At 44.0% G+C, this 18,499-nt stretch overlaps 1 protein-coding gene across 3 annotated transcripts in view; it reads right to left on the bottom strand.

The window, feature by feature from the left end:
* Positions 1–18,499, bottom strand: part of zcchc7 (zinc finger, CCHC domain containing 7) — a 64,987-nt gene that overhangs the window by 8,002 nt on the left and 38,486 nt on the right. The gene's annotated exons all lie outside the window — the stretch shown is intronic.

The raw sequence follows: 18,499 nt of genomic DNA, 5'->3' as shown, positions 1-18,499 counted from the left end.
TTCGCGGACCGGCATGGTTGGGGGGGGTGGGGGGGGGAGACAGTTGGCAGTCAAGTACCCGCTGCTATATTATTATATCACAACATGTTATATCATTGACCTAAAAAAAAAAGGTTGTCTGTATCAGAGATTACTTTGAATAGGTGGGAAACCTTAGTTAAAAAGTCATTAAGTCAAATAAGTCATTTTACAATTGGTTGCATGCTGAAAATAGCAGATCTACAAGCTTGTAGATCAGGTATTTTCAGCAAGTGTAAGATTGATGCCGTCATCAAGGCCCGCCAAAATACATTTTAGTCGACTAAATCAACTGTAGATTTAGTTAAATAAACTAGACTAACGCTAAACATTACAGGTGACTAAAATGTGGACAAATAGGGACAAACCAATAGAAGCCTATGTAGGAGAGCCGTCATTGGACTGGCCCCATGAAGTGAACGGAGTTTGCGTAAAACTGTCTATACTCTATGGCTCTGGTTGAAACTATAAGGCTACGCTAAAGATGCCAAGGATTCAACAGTGACCTCACTGTTATGCAACACGGAAGTAGCGCGGACTTGTAGCCGTTTATAAACCAGTCAGTGACTGTGACATCACTGGCCAATCCTTGGTGTATTCATGCGAAAATCGCTGTTTGGAAAATCCTGTTATAGGTTATAGATTCACGGCCGGGAAAACCTGGAAAAACTCCTTCTGGCGTACCCGTGGTATGTGTACCGTGGACCGTCACCGCTCTGCGTACCTCTGATCTAAAAGACTTCAACCACTTAAAGGGGGGCTGAAATGAAAGCCTATAAGCTGGTTTCAGGTTCAAAACTACAGTAGGGTAAAAGAAAATGGCAGTCTGCAAATGGTGGACCTTATACAGCGTCACAGTCCCGCCCCCTTTCATGACGACGCCAAGCCAAGGAAATGAATCCCAATGCATTTTTCCCATAGACATTTCAAAAAGTATTTATTTAAAGACCTTTTAAGCGTCGTACGAAGCCAACTCGAGTCATGACAACACACACAATATTTTGGACCAAACAAATAATTACAAAGAAGAAAAACAACAAAAAAAAGTGTTGTAACCTGCCGTTTTTTCCTACTTTCTAATTCTTTGTTTGGCCAAAAATATTGTGTTTATTGTCATGATTTGTCACGACAAGAGTTGGCTTTGTCCACGGCATAAACGTCTTTAAATAAATACTTTCAAAATGAATAATGTGTGTTAGATTTAATGTGCATTGACAATGACTGATCATTGGTTTACCTATGGCTCTGGGCGCACCTCAATCTCTCACACACGCACACGCACACACACACACACACACACACACACACACACACACACACACACACACACACACACACACACACACACACACACACACACACACACACACACACACAGTTATTATATTAGCTGCAGCTATGTTGCCCATCGTGATTTTAATCAGCTGTGGTTTTGAACCCGAACCAAAATCAGCCTAGGGGTTGCCAACTTGCCACTTTAAGCCCTATATGTATTGTGAGCTTGTAGATGTGCCTTTTTCACAATTTTTGCAATGTTTGTACAAGTGGGATACGAGGGTTAGAGCTAGAAGTGGGAAGAGAAAGATGAAGGGTAAGCATGAAGGTGTGTGGTGGGGGGGGGGGAGGGGCTACGAATTAACCAGATGTGATTTCAGATTTTTGATCTCTATTGTGTCTGCCAGTCCACAAAGCCTCAGACCCCAAACCAAAGCCCTAACCCTGTGCTCCGAGTGCAGAGTGCGCGCATACACACACACACACACACACACACACACACACACACACACACACACACACACACACACACACACACACACACACGGTGTAATTCCCTGTGGGCCTGTGTTATCTCTTCCCGTCAGTCAGTCAATCAGTGTGAAAACAATCAGGAGGAACCCGATTTCCTCTTTAGACTGACGGAGCGAGAGGGCGAGAAAGAGAGAGAGACAGGGTTGGAGAGAGAAGAATGAGGGAGACAGAGAATCATGACGGGGAGAGGAGAGAGAGAGCGAGAGAAAGTAATGGTATGGTGAGACAAAGAATGGACATGGAGTATAATGCCTAATTTTATGTATACTTATTACTTCCAAACAATATGCTGTGTTGTTAGTTTGGATATCAGTTATTTTCAGTGACACCATCATGAAGTATAAACTAGGTTGAAGTAGGGATGGGACACTGTGCTGGCTCCTGTATTTTGCTTTTATGTCTTCCGTTGTTCAGCCACTAGGTGGTGTATGTGTGCCGTGTATTATTCTAGTCTCTAGGGCTGCGGTCAAAATTGGTCCTCTGAAGCTCCCGTAGACCTATATGCTCTGCAGTTTGTTTGCAAGTTGTCAATGCAGAGAGCAGACGTTCTGATCTTTGTTTTGTTTGTGATCACCACAGGATCATTGCTTGTGAGTTATGCTTTCCTTTCTTGTACAAATGATTATGTGTTGTTCTTTGCGAGTTATTTTAGACTTGTAGCTTAGTTTAACCTAGTCTAGCCTAGCTTATGTGTATAGCTTCAGGGCTCTAGCTGACTTGCATTAGCTGTAGCCTTCTGTTATTGGATTTGCTTTATACAGTGTCTGCTTGTTTTCACTACTTGTTTTCTGTATTGTTAAAAACTACTTCTTTTTTTGTAGTTTTACTGTGTGTGTCCCGCTACACTGTAAATGAAGAGGAATAAATCCATCGTTTCAGTAAACAGTAAAAGGACTCCCAGTTGTCTGTCTGCCTACTTAAAAATGAGGAACCTTTTTGACGAGGGCAGATTAGTAAAAAAGCAGACACAACAGTGCCTTCCCAACAACTCCAATCACAACAGCCAAGATGTCAGAAAATCGACTCGAGGTGAGATCGAAGGCATCAAAACGATCCAATAGATCGGCAGTGAGTCTGGCTGCAGTAGAAGCACGCGCCAAGGCCGAAGCGGCACATACCAAAGCAGCCTTTTCTCAAAGGGAGATCGATATAAAGGTAAATAAGGCTGAACTGCAAGTAGAGGCAACTCGGCTGGAGGCTACTCTGGAGGCCATGCAACATCAGAAAGAGGCAGCAGCCGCCTCAGCCGAAGCCATTGTCTTTGAAGCAGCTGCCGCTGCGGAGGTGGCAAACATCGATGAGCTGTCTGGGGTCCCTGATGATCATAGCTCACCCCACGAACCACACGAGAGAACCGAAAGGTATGTTCAGGAGCAGTACGTCTACACGAACACCGAACACCCTCCAGCAAACACTGATGGTGCGGAGCCTGAAGTTAAAATGGCCCCCCCAGCAGCCGACAACCACAAGCCTACAGTCGACCCGCTCCACAGCCAAGGCAAGAGGCAATGATCACCTCCACCTAGCCCATCTCCTACCTCGAAACACCCACATTTCAGCCCTAAAAAAGGTGAGTGGAAGTGGCACACAACCCAGTCTACTGAGTTTAAGAGCTCACGGTCACCCAGAGACAATACAGAACATTATGACCAGTCACGTAGAGACGGATATGCGTCTGGTGAATCCCGTTCAGCGTTAGATTTAGCCAAGTTCCTTGCTCGCCGTGACCTACTCACTGCCGGGCTCACAAGATTCAATGACATGCCGGAAGATTACTGGGCTTGGAAATCCACATTCTCCAACGTCATTGAAGACCTCGACTTGAAATCCAGTGAGGAACTTGACCTGCTAATTAAGTGGCTTGGACCTGAATCCACCGAACATGCGAAGAGAATGAGGTCAGTTAGCATCAGAGACCCCGCAGTCTTAGTATGGCCTGGGAAAGGTTAGAGGAGTGCTACGGCTCTGCAGAGGCCATGGAGTGTGCTCTCTTTAACAAGCTGAAACGTTTCCCCCAGATCTCAAGCAGAGACCCTCTCCTCGAAATTCACCAAGCCAAAGAGGAAGGCTACTTAGGCGGCCTGAACTATCTGGACACCGCCCATGGCATTAGCCCTATTCTGGAGAAACTGCCCTTCAACCTCCAGGAGAAATGGATGGTGCATGGCATAAGATATAAACATCAACATCACCTCAGCTTCCCACCTTTCTCCGTGTTTAACAGCTTTATTCGTGACAAAGCGAGGATGAGGAACGACCCGAGCTTCGCTACTGCAACCTCTAGCACCACCCCACCTCAGAGAGACAAATTCTCACCGAAATCAGACAGAACGCCCATAACGGTGCACAGAACAGAGGTGGACAGCACTCAACAGAAGGATGAGGACAACGAACTGGACAACCCTAAGAAGCAGTGTCCTATTCATAAACTACGGCACCCTCTGCATAAGTGTAGAGGTTTCAGACAAAGGCCCCTGGAGGAACGCAAGGCCTTCCTTAAAGAGAACGGCATATGTTTCCGTTGCTGTGCCTCAACTTCACACCAAGCAAAGAACTGCCAGGCCGTCATTCAATGTTCTGAGTGTGACAGTTATAGGCACATCGCAGCCCTCCATGCTGGCCCAGCACCCTGGACAGTGATGCCAACCTCTGAAGAGGATTGCGGGGAGGAAGAGGAATCTCCCTACACTTCAACGACCACTTCATCCTGCACAGAAGTCTGCGGAGATAGCACTACTGGGAAATCCTGTGCCAAAATCAGCCTCGTGTACGAATATCCCACAGGGCAATCAGCTAAGAAAGTGAAGGCTTATGCTATTCTAGACGACCAGTGCAACAAGTCTTTGGCCAGGTCAGCCTTCTTCGAGAAGTTCAACATAGCTGCAGACACATCCCCCTACACACTCAAAACATGTGCAGGTGTATCAGAAACTGCAGGCCGAAGGGCAAGGGGTTTCATCGTGGAGTCGGCCGACGGGAAGACCAGTCTCGCCCTGCCTGCACTTATCAAGTGCGACCAGCTACCCGATAATAGGTCAGTGATCCCCACGCCAGCAGTGGCGAAGTACCATACCCACCTGAAGTCATTAGCCTCTAAGATACCCCCACTAGACCCCAAGGCAGATATTCTGCTTCTTCTAGGAAGAGACATTATCCAAGCTCACAAGGTGCTAGAGCAACGCAATGGGCCTCCGCACGCTCCCTTTGCACAACGCTTAGCTCTCGGCTGGGTGATAGTAGGAGAGGTCTGCCTCGATGGTGCACACAAACCATCACCCGTGAATGCCTTCAGAACCAGCATACTGGAAAACGGACGTCCCAGCTTCATGAGTCCTTGCCCCAACAAAATCAATGTCAAGGAGAGTGTTGACCACACCCGCCAGCTCCATAAATCTGCTGTCTCAGCGAAACAGCGATCCAAGGCATACGACATGGGAGAGTCTGTCTTCCGCTGTACAAAGGATGACGACAAAACAGCTCCTTCTATGGAAGACCTCGCCTTCTTGAGAGTTATGGAACAGGAGTTCCATCAAGACGAAACAAACAGCTGGGTCGCTCCGCTACCCTTCCGTAACCCACGAAGTCTTGGCCACGCTCATGGCGGAGGTGTCCGCTATAGTGAATGCTTGGCCTTTGGTCCCTGTGTCCACAGATCCCGACTCCCCACTTATCCTCACGCCAGCCACACTTCTCACACAGAAGGTCAGCGCGCTTCCTCCTCCTCAAGGGGAATTTGATGCAAGGGACCTTTACGGCAAGCAGTGGAGGCAAGTACAATCTCTTGCCAACACTTTCTGGCATCGCTGGAGAACAGAGTACCTTCCTACTCTGCAAAGACGTAGGAAATGGCAAAAGGAAGAACGGAATCTTCGCAACGGGGACATCGTCATACTGAAAGACGAGCAGGCGACAAGAAACGAGTGGCCGTTGGGCATCATAATAAAGACATGCCCCGGCACAGATGGCAGAGTAAGGAAGGTGGAGATCAAGACAGCAAAGGACGGTTCATGCAAGACTTTTTTACGGCCGGTCACACAGACTGTTCTATTGCTTCCTTCAGAGACTTAAGTGTTATTTTCTCAAGTTGGGTTTATGATGGTATCTTCACAGATACCAGGCGGGGAGTGTGCTGGCTCCTGTATTTTGCTTTTATGTCTTCCGTTGTTCAGCCCCGTAGACCTATATGCTCCGCAGTTTGTTTGCAAGTTGTCAATGCAGAGAGCAGACGTTCTGATCTTTGTTTTGTTTGTGATCACCACAGGATCATTGCTTGTGAGTTATGCTTTCCTTTCTTGTACAAATGATTATGTGTTGTTCTTTGCTGTCTTACTACAGGAGTGAGTGAGTTATTTTAGACTTGTAGCTTAGCTTAACCTAGTCTAGCCTAGCTTATGTGTATAGCTTCAGGGCTCTAGCTGACTTGCATTAGCATTAGCTGTAGCCTTCTGTTATTGGATTTACTTTATACAGTGTCTGCTTGTTTTCAGTACTTGTTTTCTGTATTGTTAAAAACTACTTCATGCATAATATTTGACAGCTTTGCTTGATGTGAACAGTACAGTACATATTACCAATCCAATGTTTATTTTCTTTTTTTGTAGTTTTACTGTGTGTGTCCCGCTACACTGTAAATGAAGAGGAATAAATCCATCGTTTCAGTAAACAGTAAAAGGACTCCCAGTTGTCTGTCTGCCTACTTAAAAATGAGGAACCTTTTTGACGAGGGCAGATTAACACTAATCGACATCAGCGTTTATCGTGATAAAAAAAACGCTCGGCACTGGCAATAATCGCATCGCAGAGATTTTAATATATCGGGAAATTGTCCTCCGTCATCATAGGACGAATTAACTTTTGTCGAGCTGCAAATTCAGTGCCTGCACTTAAGCCCTCCGTACTCGATGGAATGCACCTGTAAAGAGAGCGCTCTTATTTCACTGCACACAAATCGATTAGCCAAAAACAGCAGATCTACAAGCTAACAAACGCGTTGCGTTGTAGACCGTCTATTTTTGGCAAACGTTGTTAACCACTCGTGCTTCGAGTGGTTAACAACACTGAGACATTTTAAGTCTTAAGCATATTTTGATTGTCGTGATATCATTGATCGCAATTATGTTTGCCACGATGTTCGTAACGTGTAATTTTCATATGGTCCCATGCCTATATGTTGAAGGGCAGTTAGACCGTATGACAGGTTCCAGGTGGTCCCCAGCTAAATGATGGACAGTGGGTAACGAAATAGACCCTTATAGATATCTTTTCATATAATTGTACGCTCTCAAGAGTTAAATTATTGTTAAACATCTGCATTACTTAATTTACCGGAAGTCTACAAAATAAGGGCCTTTCTCGGCCCCACCCCTCTCACATTGTTTATATTGCGTTTTAGTTTCCAAGATGGCCGCAGCACCGGGAGGGGGTGGGACGGAGGCGGGATAGGCATATGCCCTTAATAAATCTCGTCAAATGGTGGTCCGTGGCTCAAATGCCGAATAAATAATGGACCTTTATATGAAATGGGTTGAAAACCACTGGTGTAGAGGGGAGGAGGGGGCAAGATGCTTCAGGAATGTAATGATGATGTCATTCAGACCGTCTTTCAGGTGAGGTCTGGTAATCTGGTCACACTGTGGAAGGATACGTACTAATCTAGCAGGGCTACGCGCATGTCCTGTCACACTGTGGAAGGATACGTACTAATCTAGCAGGGCTACGCGCATGTCCTGTTCACAGAGCTTTCTGTCACTTTCAGAGGCTTCTGTTGTGACTGATGTCACCGAAAAACCCTGTGTTAATCTAGCGGTGTAAGAGATATGCATTTATTTGGTAATTAAAATAAGTTGTACTGCTCAGGCCCGACGGCTGGCATAGCACATGGGCATCTAGGCTGTAATCCGCGTGTCGTGGGTTCGACTCCTGATCCCGATGATCTTTGCTGCTTGTCATCAGCATCATCGTCTGATGACACACACACACACACACACACACACAACTTTACAAGTTAGGCATTTAATCCAGAGCGATGTACAGTAAGCAAGAACAACAAATAATACATCAAACGCATAAAAACAATGAAACTATGAGTATACACTATAGTGCTATGTCTACATAAAAATGCTCTAATCTAATTTACAAAAATTGAGCCTGCATAATGTTCATTCCATAGTTTTAGAGCCAGAAGGGAGAAGAGTCTGGGACGTGTGGAGCGTTGTCCCGGCGTTTTTAGTGAATGTTCTTCCAGCTTCCCTGTGTTGGAGTTAGCACGGGTGCGATATTTGGTCTAACAGTTGAGGAACAGGATCATTTTGGACCCACCTTGCTATCAAAGAACGCAAGGGTGCTAAATTTCACACACTACTTACGGATTTGGACATGTGCACAGTAAGGCTGTACCCTAGCCCTGTTTTTAGGACTCGAACTTCGGCAGGAATTTTCGAGCTCCGAACCTCTATACTAACCCTATACTTACAGGACATTAACATCACATTTGAGTTCCTTTTGAATGCCTGTCAGATTTCTCTACATAACTGTCTCAGCTGTTGGTGCGCAAATACGCCTTGCATGCCTTTGATCTACGCACATAAAACATTTTGACGACTTATGCGCACTTGCGCATCGGTTGTGTGCCCCCCTGATTATTAATAAAATCTAAACATGTAACATGTAAACACAACATGAACATAGTACTCTTATTATGCATATCGCATTCTCGCCGATAAATATGTTCGAGTTCGGGACAGCCTTAGTGCACAGCTGACGTTTTCTCCTTATGTCCATTGTTTCATACGGGCAATAATAGCACTGCCTATTGTCCAGTGTAAACCGAGTTCAAACTGCACCCAGAAGTACAATGTCAACCTTGGCGTTTGAGAGAGATTTAACTGAGGGGTTGGACCAATTATTCACATTTTCAAGTCGTCTCATGCTGTAGTCTGTATACTAGGCTGCTTGCACTGCAGTTGATTTGTTGTTGTAATTGCAATTTTGAGGAATAGAAAACACACATGACTTGCATATTGTATTTTATTCACGTTTCTCTTTCTTGCATTACGGGATTAAGTTGCAATGGCTCTTTCTCAATAGACATACAGTAATCAGCCAGCGTTGCGCCCAACATTTTCCCCACCCACCCTAATGTAAATCCTGGCTACGTGCCTGATGAAAACTGAAAGGGGGATTAGCCAAAATACTCTTTCACACAAATGCATACATACAATACAATACACACACACACACACACACACACACACACACACACACACACACACACACACACACACACACACACACACACACACACACACACACACACACACACACACACACACACACACACACACACACACACACACACACACACACACACACACACACACACACACACACACACACGTAGGTTAATACCAACAAACAACCCATCAGTAGCCACCAAGCTCAGAACAGTCTCTTTATGGTAGAAATGTGCCTTGCTACCTAGAGCTTTATACAGAGACACCTTGTGCAGAGTGGACCAGCCTTCAGTGTCTCAGTCTACAGTAGAATACAGTGCTGAGGCCTTTGACACAGACAGAGGTGAGAGAAGTGGAGAGTCCGCTCCGTACAATGATGAGACAGCAAAAACTGCTTGCTGAAAGGACGTGGATTTAAAGGATTTTCATAGAATGCCTTTTGAATTAAACTCATTCTCAAAAGGGGTGAGAGCGAATGGGGGCAGCAAGCCAGGGAAAAAAAAGATTTAGAAGAAGAAGAAAGGTCAAGTCTCAAACCTACAATTTCATGTTCAGCAGAAAGAATAAAAGAGGGAGATTGCATTGCCCATTACTATTTGATAAAAGTTTCAAACATGAGATTGTAACAACTTGCGGCAGCACAGAAATACTGGCCCATGCATGCGATGTGGAGACGTGATGCACACACACACACACACACACACACACACACACACACACACACACACACACACACACACACACACACACACACACACACACACACACACACACACACACACACACACACACACACACACACACACACCTTTGCAAAGTACTGTACAGGCATCAGCATGCAGTTCTCTATGTGGCCAGTGAAGGGCGCTTTAACACCACACAGCAAGGCTGCTCAACCATAGTTGTCCAGTTGAAATGATCACAGAAGAGGGAAAAGCACCAGACAGTCTTGGTTATGAATATTTTCGCAAATGACTTCCTTGGCGAATTTTGAAAATAGCCACTATTAAGTTAAGGAAGTTGCTGTTTTCTATTTAGCTTGTATTGCAACTTAATGTCAATACTGGATTCGGTTTGGTAAGGTGATTATACATGGACAAGCATGGATTTACCCATTGTTTTGCCAGAATGTAGGACTCAATTTTCTTTCAAACACATTCCTCATATCCTGCTGGTTCTTGTAGTTACTTTAGCTCTGTTAAACTAAACTGCAGGCAGGAAAACAATGGCCCGTCATGAATCTGAAGCAGATAATGCACCAGTCACATCCAGACACCGCCTTTACATACTAACATGAATAGGGAAGTTCATTTTGCAGAGGCCGAGTAGCATATCCTGCATTTATATTCCATCCATTACCTAGATATGCAATCAATTTCACGATTCTCCACCAAAAATAACAAATATCCAAATCGAACCCAGGTTGAGCTTATGAAGTGGAAAAACTGCATTTTGTAGTTTATTTTACAAAATAATTCACCTATGTTATGTCCTTCAAAGCACTGGCTTCATAAATTACAATTTCTAAAATAAGAGTTTGTGTCAAATTCAATGGAAGAGTGAACAACAGTCAGGTACGTGGTGACTACTAAAACCTGTATGTACATTGTGGACTACATCTGTGTTCCTGATATTGTTACAATACTCATCCATGATTACATCTATTGTACTGTAGCTGCAAGAATACACTGTTAAGCCACCCATACAGGACATTTAGACTAAACGGCAGTAGACTTTTAACTATCCAACATCGAAAAGAGAAAACTACAATTTAAAAAACTAACGTAGCTATAATAACTAACAGAAATGTCATGAGATCCTTTCAACCATAAACACTCTTTGTTCTCATTATCCACTTCTAATAACTAGACCCGTGCCCGGCTGTAGAGCACAGAGTCGGTAACGATGGAAGTTGGAGATCCATGCCCCACCCGGCTATGCAATACCCGTTGTACCCATGTCAGAGTACCCGTTCCACCATATATGGAGATTTCTGTATCCGTCTTTCTCTATTCCTATATATGGAGTTCTGTGTCAGGCATGCCCAAATATGGAGAACAGGCCAGCTCCATATAGACCATGGGCAGGGGCCCTGTCCAGAGCACGGGCAGAGGCGGTTCTGGACAACCGTGGGTCCGACCGACTCGACACTGGGCATTGCACTCCCTGTGAGGGTGTGGAACGCGTGCGTTGAATTTGAAGTCGGTTCTCGAGTTACATGCATTACAGCCATACACACAGACAGACGTACAGACAGACAGACGTACAGAGTGAAAAAAAAAAAAAAAAAAAAAAAAAACAGAGATATAGTAACATCACACTATCATCCCCTCCCCTAACCCCTCCCCCTTAATCATACAACAACAGATGTGGGTGCAGCTTCAGTTCACCCATCACCGCAAACCAGGCATACTAAATTAACTGGTGGGGGTGTCCACATAAAAACAATTAAACAAAAACTGTACACTTTTTGGAAAGAATTCTTCCTCCTTATATAATAATAATACCTGATATATGAGTGATTTACTCAATGGGAAAAAAAGGTTTTCGGGGAAATTCAAAATCTAGCTGAACAAAGGCCTGCGTGAGCGGGAAGCTAGAGGAGATACGCGGAACACAAAGTGAAGGTTTAGGAAAAACGTGGAATATACACAATGGAAGCTGAAAAGAGCAAGCGCAGGGCTTTTTACAAAGCAACGAAATGAGGAATGAACCAAAAATAGACAACAGAGAATTGCATTAAAAGGACTTCACCATTGTGTACAAAGGAGAAGGTGGCACCTTTCCCCATAGACGCCCCCAAACAGCCAGTGATAGAAGGCTTACACCACACCTTACCCCAAGGGAAGTCGATACACACACACACGCACACACACACACGCACACGCACCCGCACACACACACACACACGCACACGCACACGCACACGCACACGCACACGCACACACGTATTACCAGGAGGACAGGATTCGCTCAATACCCACCACGCCAAACAGAGGGCACGATCAATAAACACACACACATACAGGTGTCACCCTTGCTATCTAAAGAGAAGGCAATCAATGCTCACACACCGATATACCTGCGCCAATCAGCTGTGTCTGACTGTGTTCATATTCCCTCTTCTCTGCCAGCTCTCGCTCATGTCTCTCACCTTCTTTAACCCATTTCGATCTGAGCTTGATTCTTCTAAATCCTAACAGTTTTCTGAAAAAACCCTATGTTTCTCTGAATGGGTAAACATACCCGGCCCTCTGCTACATCACTGCCTCTCCTATACTCTCTGTGCGTCCCTTTACGCCACCATGTCCAGCTCTCCAGCAGTGGCGATGTTGTGAAGACATGGAATAAAGCAAAAATAAAATCTCAAGACTGAAAATGTAATGATGTTGTTTTAGGCCGACCAGCTGAAGAAATCATGAGATTTCGGAGACCATTCATGTTTCTGGAAGATGCTTCTAAACGTATGTATTCTATTGCTAGTTTGATCACATCAAATAATCTTTCATCTTAAAATAACCAATGTGGTGAAAACAGTGGTATTTTTTCGGTGCGCAGCATGCTTTCACAGAATAGAAGACATGCTGGCTTCTATGGAATCCAAATGACTGAAATGAGTCGTGGCCCTTTAATTTATGTGTTAAGCCACATATACTGCTCCGACAGTATATGTTGTACATTTATACAGCGCAAGCTTGTAAATCGGCCATTTGTGTTATTCGGTGTGGTCAAAGACTCTCTCCTAAAAGTATAGTAAATTTGACTACCTTGTCCTGTACAAGTGTCCAAAGCGAGAGGCTTCACTTCATGCAACAGCCAGTGGATGGTGCTCTGGTCTGGTCCAAATACGACACACCAGAAGCATGACAGCATCTCACAAGGGGAAAAACTCATTGCACGTGGGTATGAGAGAGAGACAGAGAGAGAGAGAGAGAGAGAGAGAGAGAGAGACAGAGAGAGACAGAGAGAGAATATGAGTGAGTGAGTGAGTGAGTGAGTGAGTGAGTGAGTGACTATTTATTTTAAAATAGTGAAAATAGCCATCCATTCATCTTCAACCGCTTATCCGTAGTCAGGTCGCGGGGGCAACAGAGAGCTCCAGACTTCTCTCTCCAGAGCAACATTAGTGACAAGGCCAGTGAGTAGATGCGTTTCCTCCAACTTCCTTGGTCTGACCCGGGGTCTCCTCCCAGTGGGACGTGCCTCGAGGACCTCCCTAGGGAGATGCCCGAGAGGCATCCTAACCAGATGCCAAAACCATGCGAAGAAGCAGCGATTCTACTCCGAGTCTCTCTCGTGTGACTGAACTTCTCACCCTATCTCTAAGGGAGATGCCAGCCACACGTCGAAGAAAAGAAAAGAAATTCCACCACTTGTATTCGCAACCTTATTCTTATTCTTTTGGTCATGACCCACACTTCATGACCATGAAATGATCAGAGATCAGCAGAGCTACAAAATATTAAAAGTAGTGAAAATAGCAGATCTACAAATGTTTTAAAGGACCACTTCACCACTTTTCAACCTATCTTCATATAATAGGTCCTCACTAATAATCATGAAAGAAAGGCGCAATTTCTTTCTACTCGGTCTGTGTCTCATAGGAGGGCTGTGGGCAGTTCAGAAACCGTCTTCTAGTGACATCATCGATGGGGAATACAAGCTAATAAAAACTGCAGGCTTTCTAGTCCTGGAAAGTTGCAATGCGAAAATGGAAGCCATCGTCCTCACGATAATGAAAATCTAAACATTTTTGTAAAGAAAACCTTGTTTAAAAAAATAATCTGCCTAATGATGATGTCACTGGAAGACGGTTTCTAAACTGCCCACAGCCCTCCTATGAGACACAGACTGAGTAGAAATAAATCGTGCCATTTTATCATGATTATTAGTGAGGACCTATTATAATGAAGATAGGTTGAAAAGTGGTGAAGTGGTCCTTTAAATTTGTGAAAATTGCAGAGCTACAAGCTCACAATGCCTCGCGTTCTTAGGCGTTAGTGACCACGCTGAGCGCTACCTTGTTTTCCTCCAATGACACTTTAGTTTGCTTCAGTACACTAACATGCAAAGGGTGGGGGTGAGTGCAGGCGTGCCGTGCAACCGTGCCGCACGTGCAAGAGAGAGAGAGAGAAAGGGCTGGAGGGTCCAGAGGAACAGATAGTGCGTAAAAAAAACATCACATTCTCCAAAAGCTGTCCTCCAAGCCAAAACCATTTACATGTATTATTTAATTTACTATTAAAAATGACAGAAGCCCAATGAGCTGGAAATGTTACTGCTATACACACCATTAATGGCGCTACTGTATACAGTGTGTGTGTGTGTGTGTGTGTGTGTGTGTGTGTGATAGTAGGTAGGTATCCTTTCTTGTAATAAACCCAGAGCTTTGTGGTCTATATTCTGGTTTGGAAGAGTTGGTTAGTCGAGGACCAGGTGCACAATTCACACACACTGTTTGTGTGTGTGTGCTGTGTGCTGTGTGCTGTGTGTGTGTGTGTGTGTGTGTGTGTGTGTGTGTGTGTGTGTGTGTGTGTGTGTGTGTGTGTGTGTGTGTGTGTGTGTGCGCGCGTGTGTACGTGCATGCACGCATAGAGGATAAATGGACCCAGTAGCAGGGAGGTCTGACAGAATGCCTTTTCACACCTGGCTGAGCCCAGCGGAAGGTGACAGAGTCACATCTCCCAAAGCGAACGAACACACACGCGTGCACATCCCACAAGCACACGTACACACACACACCTCACATTGGGGAGTTCAGGGTCATAAGCAGCATCATGAATAAAATGAGACCGTCTTAAACAGAAGGAGCCCTGCGAGGTGTGTGTGTACATATGTGTGTGAGAGAGAGAGAGTAAGAGAACGTATGTGTGTGTAGGCCCCTAACCCCCACGCCAGTTTGGATCTGTAACGACCTTCTGTTCCCGTGCTTAAATGGCTTAAATACTTCAATTAGACCTGGGTCACAATCCACCACCCGTTAAAGCACAGTCCAACACACACACACACACACACACACACACACACACACACACACATATACACACATGTGCGTGCCACAACCAAACACACCTATTCTGGATGCACATATATCCCTCAGTCTATCATCAACATGAATTATCTTCTGGTCGGAATTAAATTCTCCTAAGAAACCCCCGACCGCTACTTAACAAATAAATGCAATTCCACTTCAATCTCCAACATTGAAGCATACTGTATGAAAAGTGGTGGGAAAAGTACTCACATTTTGTAGTTTTGTAGTTTGTAGTCAAGTATAAGCAAGCATGCAATATAGAAATACTCAAAATATACTTAAAGTACCAAAAGTATAAGCTCACAATACGTCGCAATTCGCATCGCCTATTATCAAATATGGCCGAAATGCATATAGCGCTGAACTGTATGTTTAGTAGTAACTAGTAACTAAAGTTTTCAAAAAAATTTAGTGGAGTAAAAGTACAACATTTGCCTCTGAGATGTAGCGGAGTAGAAGTAAAAGTACTGGAAATTGGAAATGCTCAAGTAAAGTAGTACAAATACCTCACAATTTTACTTAAGTACAGTACTTAATAAATGTACTCAGTTACTTTCCGCCACTGCTTATATGCCTTCTCCCATCCATGCCTCCCTCCCTCCATTATCTCCTGTCGTGCTAGCCTAGCTAACGATGCTGCCTTTTCATTAGACAGCCCCTGCTAATTAATCTCCATAGAGGAGAGTGACAGACAGACAGACCTCCCCTGTCTACACGCACACACAAAGATATATGCAAACACACACACACACACACACACACACACACACACCAACACTCCTTCCCTCTCTCTCCTACTCTCTCGTCCCGCGTGGCGTTGGCAGCCCATTTCATGCTTTATCACGTCTTTTAATTGACAAACAAGCTGCTCTTTTCTCTTAGGCTGAGGTCTATATCACCACTCTGTTCAGGCGTGCACACACACACACACACACACACACACACACACACACACACACACGACAATGGATCTTTACTGATGTGTTGGACACAAACAAACACACAAAAGGAAATGACATCATCCCTTCTGACATACTTTAAAGGTTTTATGACATTCATTTTCATTTATTTTTTATTTTAGGTTTTATGACCTCAATTACACTCAAAAAACCTGAACTTTGAACATTCAGTGGATTTTCTGTGGTCTGAAGTTTTCTTTGGGGTTTTTTGGGCCTTTTGAGCTACAATGAAAACAGGCAACACAGTGAAACAGTGACATCTGCTGGCAAATCCCATTGACATATATGGGATTTGCAGTAAGTGATGTCACTTACTGCCGGCAAATCAGAGCACCTGTTTGAGCCAGAAAACCCCAGATCACAAGAACAATTCCAAAACCTTTTTTTAATGTCACAATCCCTTTAAGTATGGTTTGTACGACTTTCCACGTTTTCTACATGCTGACATAGTGTGTTAACGCATGCATCCATATGTGCAGATCTGTGTGTGTGTGTGTGTGTGTGTGTGTGTGTGTGTGTGCATATGAGAAGAACAGGGTCTGGGGTCAAAGTAAAGGACCGGAAAATGAACAGGTTTCTCACTCATCTCCTGGAGGTAAAGGTCAATACCAATCATAACCAACATATTGATTTTGAGTTGAGAGTTTCTGGGCTCTCCCGTCTTTGAGGATCACGCTGGTTTAAGTCCCTTCCTCCAATTTCCCATTAAATGATAAGTGTGCTTTATTTTCCCCGTTCAACTTAATTCTCCCCAGTCCTGTGCTTCATGGTGATTAGTTATGATCAACATCGCATCACTTCTTTTAATGCTAGACTAGACTACAGTATGTTGCTCACCACAATCCTTCACACTGGTTAGCTTCAGAAATACAGACTACCAAGGTTACTACTCAAGAGTGTCATAAACCATCCACCTTTATCACAGATGAATTGCTAATATTGAGGACATTCTGACCTGGTATTCTGAAAGAAAATAGTTGTTCGTTTCCGCCCGGGCATATTTGCGGTGTGCACATACAGTACATACGGTTTAGCCAATGAGAAAGCCAACTGGACTAGCACAGCGACGTCAGCCAATGAGAAAACCAGCTGGACTAGAGGACTAGCTTGCGCATCGATGATATTCTCAGCTTACTATTGCATAGCAGCTGGTAAAAAGAAAATTACATTTAGTACATTCATAGTTTGTTGGCGAACTCCAACTATGTACAGGCACTAAGCAAAAATCCCGCCAGTGCTGAGATTAGTGCGAAGCTAGGTCCCTACAGATAGAGCATGAAGCTAGGTCCCTACAGATAGAGCATGAAGCTAGGTCCCTACAGATAGAGCATGAAGCTAGGTCCCTACAGATAGAGCATGAAGCTAGGTCCCTACAGATAGAGCATGAAGCTAGGTCCCTACAGATAGAGCATGAAGCTAGGTCCCTACAGATAGAGCATGAAGCTAGGTCCCTACAGATAGAGCATGAAGCTAGGTCCCTACAGATAGAGCATGAAGCTAGGTCCCTACAGATAGAGCACACAGCTTTTCTGCACGCCTCCTGAGCACAGAGACAGGAAGAATTGTTTAATACTCTTAGCTGAGTATAATGTTATCTGTAATGACATCTAAATGTATCAGGATGTGTCCGAATGTGTTAAATAACATTGTAAAATGAAAATGGTAAGATTAAAAGGGTTGCGCATCAAAAACCTCTTTGAGGCATTTTATCTTGGCAAATCTTATTCAGATGAATATGCAGGATGAATCACTGTTCCGTAAAAACATTTTATTAGTGATCTTTTCTAAAGCTATACTGTATATTGGTGTCATGTCTTATTCATAATTTATAGACTGCACCCATAAAACTGATGTAAGTACATACTGTATATAAAAATAAGAAGTCTCACAAAGTGAGAATGCATGGCAAGCATCAAAGCTGTAATGAGGTCACAGAATGACAATTTCCATTCATACGTTTATGGGCTACAATAGATTTGTTCAGCGACCACAGTGCAGAAAACTTGAAAGAAAATCCCTCCTGCATTAGGGCCCTTGTGTACTTTGTGCTAAATGCTTCATCCAAAACACAATACAACTGCAGCCTCCTCCAAACTATTGTATTTGTTACACTGACCAAATTTCAACTCATTGACTTTCACTGACTTTTCACCGACAATTAGATTATCTCCTAATTATGTACAACTATAATATTGTAGATCCATGCACATTACATTGTCTTGATACCTACATGTGCATCATGGTATGGGGAATTATATGCACAGCGAAATAAATTCAAAGTCTATGCACCATGTTCAAATGGATAGAACCAAATGACATGGGTATGACATAATTCAAAGATATTATCTTAATTGCCCGGGGTTATTTAATCCATTAAATGATAGCGCCCAGTCGATTTATAGCAACGGAGCATTTTTACCGACGGACCGGATGTTGTTCCGGATGTG

This window comes from Protomyctophum parallelum (assembly GCF_964188405.1).
Source record: "Protomyctophum parallelum genome assembly, chromosome: 5".
NCBI classification, from domain to species: domain Eukaryota; kingdom Metazoa; phylum Chordata; class Actinopteri; order Myctophiformes; family Myctophidae; genus Protomyctophum; species Protomyctophum parallelum.
The sequence above is the reverse complement of the archived record's forward strand: the minus strand, read 5'-3'. Positions and strand labels throughout refer to the sequence as shown.